Here is a 6000-nt window from a genome sequence, read left to right on the forward strand (position 1 = left end):
CTGACACATACCGTAGGGAGAGCGTATCCTTTGTTGTTGGCTCCAATGGTGGAGGTGACTTCCCCAAACGGGAGTCGGTACCTGGAAGTTCCTCCTAATGGCTGGAGGGTCGACTACTTCTTGTTCTGAGTCCGTACCAGAGTCATCCCCTTCTTCCAACTCGATAAGTTCTTCATCCTCTTCAGGATCCTCCTCTACCCATCCTCCATTACCCTGGTTTGGGTAGTAGGGGTCCCCTTGTGGGTGAAATCTAGCCATTTGACTATACGAGAATAGGGTTATAAGATTTGAACAAAAGTTGAAAACATGTAATAATAAACATGTTGATTAAACTATTGTATTCACCAAATACTCCTATAGTATTTAAATTTGTATGTTTGATACTAGTGTCTATTTTGGTAAGTTTTGACTTGTTGCTCACTACGATCATTCCTCGACATATGTTAGTCCAATCTCGGATAAATATAGTTGATCAGGCTATATTCATCCTAAATTCGATTACATATATCGAGAACTAATCGTAGTGTCCAACTCGTCTTAATACTTTTTGTATAGATCTTATCATGAAAATATATCTTTGTATGCATGTATTTTGTATTTTCATGACCTAAAATAATCTATTTAAATGAAATAAGGATTTTAGGTGTGAAAACCTTTTGTCAGAGACTTTGAGTCCCTAAGCATTTATAGTTTGTATATCTTATGAGGTTCGATATACTTAGTTCACTATAAACATTGCTCTGATACCAATTTATCACACCCCCAAACTGGAACGGCGGAAACGTTCGGGGGCGGATGACTTCATGTGGTAACGTAACAAATGAATACATAGTAAAGAAAGCAATACAACCATCATATATATAATTGAAAGTTTACATTGTTAAAAGAGTACATGTTCAAAACCAATTACAATATGATGCCAAAAATATGAATTTAAACTGGCGCCATAGCGTTCCTTCTTCAAAAAGCTGTTTGGTACCTGCAATTACTGAGTCCCTGGAACATACAAGTAGTTTTGAAAGAGTAGATCAACATTTAAGCTAGTGAGTTTCATAAGTATTAAATGATATTATTTGTATAAAGTAAAATGAAATGGTTTGTTTTTGTTTGTTAGTCTTTAGAAAATCCCATATTTCCTACTGGTATAAATGTAACCTTAAATCAAGACCAATTTTTGTTAGAAAGTTGATGTTTTCCCATCTGTGAGTAGTGGTTTAGAAGTTCCAAACTTGTATCACAATTAGGTTTTTCATTCTTAAAGTAGTTAATTTAAGTACGTATAAAACCTCCAATACGTCTGAAAAACCCCGTATCTCAATGTGTTTTTAATACTCTATGCGAGTTTTATAACCATGTTATTGACTAGAAATGTCTATACACAACGTCCTTCAGGCGTTGGAATGTTCTGACGTTTGTCACCCCAAATTGTGTACTGTAGCTAACAGTCAGGGTGCGGGGTTGTCAATCCCGTATAGATCTATAAACAAACACCATGCTCCCCCTCCAACGGATTATGGTATATAATACAGGACTTGAAATGTGTACTCGAGCGTACGTGAAGTTTAATGTCTCAAAAAACTTAGTATAAAATAGATTTACGTGTGAAAATGTTCGTTTGTTCTTGTATACGAAAGTATCTTCTTGAAATAATATTTCCAGTATGTAAAAGTTCGTAGTGTTCTCCTAAAACTATACCTATTATAGTTTTCTAAAAGTGAGTTTCGTTTGTATAGTAATCCCTAGTGAAATGCTCACTTGTCATGAAAAGTATAATTTTTGTAGTGCCAAAACTGGACACATATACCTGTAGTATAAACAGAGTGTTTGATTTACATAAATACATAAATCATTTCTTATTTCAATAGATAAGATGTTATTGTGGTATAATTTGCATACGAAAGTTTCCCTATAATAGTTATAAATCACATATGATTCCATTGATAAAACGTGTATAATGAAACTTTATATAACACACGATAATAATCGAGTGTTTTACTTGTATTCTCCCCCTTAAAAGCATATAAAAGTATTTATAAAACATTTAAAAGTGTGGATTGTAGGGGTATGAACTCACTTGAAAGATCGAAGAAGGCGAGATGAAAACCGAGCACAATTTTGACTCGAGAAAGCGGATTTTCTCGAGATTCTCGGGAATCTCGGGAGCACAAATGACCTTCGGGACTTGAGCAAGGAAACCGGGACTTCGGGATATCACGTGCATGGAAAATGAGGCAAAAACGCAAGAAAGATGAGAGGAATTGGCCCTTTTCTTCGGAACCCTCGCATCCCTTTTATAGGGAGTGGGAACCGCCTTGGTGCGTGACCGCATCCTCGATTGCCTCAGACTTTGTATGCGACGGGGCATAGCCTCGCATAGTGGCAATGTGGACGATCTGAGGCCTAGGCCTCGAGTACGTTGGGCGTACGAGTGTATGCTAGGCGTAACTCGGATTGGCCCGTGACTCAGCCTTCGGATAATACTGAAATTAAATTAAAAATTATATTTTTTAATATTTAATAAACTTCAAAAATTCATATCTTCTTCATACGAACTCCGTTTTCGACGTTCTTTATATCCACGCGTAGGTGAGACTATACTCTACAACTTTCGTTTAGATTCCGTCGGCAAATTTTGAAATTATTTTTATTATTTATTTTTAAAAGGTCGCGGTAAGAGAATTTCGTTAGAAATTCATAACTTCATTATCTGACATCTGTTTTTACTAGACTTTTTACCGTTGAAAAACCATTGTCGAGACCTTCGATTCTCATTTAGGTCATTCCGGTCAAAAGTCGCTCGATCTCCGTTTCGAGTTTTTAGCTATCCATTGCTAAGCCGAACTTGGAAAATTCATAACTTCCTTATACGAAGTCAGATTTGGGTGTTCTTTTTTCGTACAATCACGGTTTAATGACATCTAACATAATAGGTAATTTAATTAGTGATTTTTGGACATTTTATTTTCGAAGTTAATTTCATTATAACAAACATGGTTACAATACTTGACTTTTTAGGTCGTTACATAGAGTTGAAATATCGGGTTGTCACATGGGTAGGCAATGAAAATACACCTATCACTTCGTGGTTCGAGCTTATCGTGAGTCTCGCGGCTCACGAAAGTCTCGCAACCCCAAATCTTGATGTGTTCTAGATTGCGAACTTTTCCAGTCCACATCTCGTGAGGTGTTTTGGAAACCTTTTTTGTAGGGACTAGATTAAGGATATGGGCAGCAGTCTCTAAGACATACCCCCAAAATGAGATTGGTAGCGAAGCTCGACTCATCATGGAACGAACCATGTCCAACAAGGTTCAATTAAGCCCCTCAGCCACACCATTAAGTTGTGGTGTCCTGGGAGGTATCAGTTGTGACACAATCCCACATTCCTTAAGATAGTCAAGGAACTATGTACTAAGATACTCACCACCTCGATCGGATCGAAGCATCTTAATGTTCCTGCCCAACTGATTCTCCACTTCCTGTTTAAACTCCTTAAAATTTTCAAAGGTTTCTGACTTATGCTTGATTAAGTAGACATATCCATATCTACTCTAATCATCAGTAAAAGTCACATAGAAGCGGTTAGCATCCCTTGTGGCGGTTCTGAAGGGTCCACACACATCAGTATGTATCAGATCCAAGAAATCCTCACCCCTAGCACAAGTACCAGTGAAGGGGAACTTTGTCATTTTTCCAAGCAAACAATATTCACAACTATCATCAGACTTTACGTTAAATGACTCCAAGACTCCATCCTTTTAGAGTTGGCCTATAAGTTTCTTGCTCACATGTCCAAGACGACAATGCCAAAATGATACTTTATCCAAGTTAGTGGAAGAATCAATACACAACACATTATTTCCTAGGTTATCAACAACCGACACAGTTTCATATACACCATCACAATGTAATTCTTTAAAATAAAGAGCATTATTAAAGAAAGCATTAATACCACCACATTCATTATCAAACGAAAAGATAAACCCTTGTTTGTACAAACCATGGTAGGAAATAATATTTCTCGCCACTTCATACGAGTAACAACATTTATTCAGATCTGACAGTAACCCATTACTTAGCAACAAAGAATAAAATCCAATCTTGGTGACCGGTGAAGCTTTCCTATTCCACATGATCAAGTTTATCTACCCATGCTCCACATTATCACTTCTTCTTATTCCCTGCAAATCAGAACATATGTAAATACCACAACCTGTATCATGGACCCAAGAATTCGAATGAGGTGAATTATTAGACAATATAGTGTAAATAGTTGCATGGTTGGCTTTCACTTTCCCATCCTTAAAATCTTGCAGGTACTTTGGGCAGTTTCGCTTCCAGTGCGACTTTTCATTACAATAGAAGCATTCAACCTCTTTAGGGATGGCAGAAGGAGTGACAAAACCTCTTTTGGTTCCACTCGAAGAGGATTCATCAAGGGACTTTCCATTGGTACCCTTCAAAGGGTTCTTCCCCTTCTTCCATTTACCTTGCCCGATTGCCAAGATAGGGGCCACAGTAGGAGTAAGAGTGGTAACAACCAATTTACCTTTAAGACCACTTTCGACGGTCTTCAAAAGTCCTTGAAGTTTTCTGAGTGTAACTTCCTCCTTATTCATATTATATGTGATTAGGAATTGATCATAACACGAAGGTAAGGAGTGTAAAATGATGTCAGTTTCCAACTCCTCGGGGAAATTCACATTCAATTTCAGCAAATGGTCCACATATCTTTGCATTTTCTATAAGTGGCCCATGATGGGTTTACCATCCTGCATCCCGGTTGTTATCATGGAGGAGATGATGTCATACCTCTCTTGACGAGCACTTTGATTGTAGCGGTCCATCAAGTACTGGTGCATCTCAAAAGGGTAATAGTCCTCATAGGACTTTTGGAGCTCGGCCGTCATCGTGGCCAACATGATACATGCCACTTTGGTGGCATCTCTCTCATAAGTCCGAAGTTCAGCAATTTCCTCAGGAGTAGCAGATGAATCATTAAGTTCCTTAAGCTCCTTGTCGAGGACATATTCCTTGTCCTCCTATCGAGTGACCATCCTGATGTTACGGATCCAATCCATAAAGTTGGAACCATCAAAGATGACTCCCCCACAAAGATTCATGAGACACAAGGAGCTAGTAGGGTTTGAGCCAGAAGCATCATTGTTGGAAGACATCTGAAAAAGAAGAAAGAAATTTTAGATTAGATATATAATTCTTAATAAGACACCCAAATGTAATATTAAGGGTAGGACCCAACCCAATATTTTATAACTTAGAAGAGGGATGTCGTAATCCAAGCTATAAAATACTTGAAGGTAGGTGAATGACGACTCACCAATTTCCACCATGAAAAACAAAATGTATTATTAGGTTTTAATTGGTTTTAAAACTCCAAGATTCTTTTGAGATTCATTGAACTTTTCAATGGCATGTTTCAATCTCGAGTGCGCCCTTCAAGTTTTGTGACTGGGATGCCGAGGATCACAAAACATGGTGGGAAATAACCATGCAAATTAGTTGGTACTCTTAAAATTTATCACCTAACTGATGTGCCGGTTAACCATATGTGCTCCACTGATCTATGATAAACCTTAAGCCACCCTTTTCCTACCTTGTTAAGTCCAGTTTAGTGTGTCGGTTAACCACAGACGCTCCGCTAACGACTTAAGCAAAGAGAAAAGTGTAATTTCAAGGGTTAGCACCATATTCACATTTTCCTAAAGTAACTAAGATTGGGAATTTATAAAACATTTAGTTACTTTATAACCATCATACTTTTAATGAGGATTAAAGTCATTGTCTTACCCGTTCGGCTAACGACCCTCCACCAGTCAAGGAAGCGGTGGGTGAGAGTGGACACCCATTAAGTTGCCATTTTATAGGAAACAACCTTATCCCCCCCCCCCTTATAGACCGGCTTCGTGAATGAGGCCTACTAACGACAAAACGACTTGTTGTTATACACACACACACACACACACACACATATATATATAT

This window comes from Lactuca saligna, chromosome 3 (genome assembly GCF_052625555.1).
Source record: "Lactuca saligna cultivar CGN05327 chromosome 3, ASM5262555v1, whole genome shotgun sequence".
Lineage (NCBI taxonomy): Eukaryota > Viridiplantae > Streptophyta > Magnoliopsida > Asterales > Asteraceae > Lactuca > Lactuca saligna.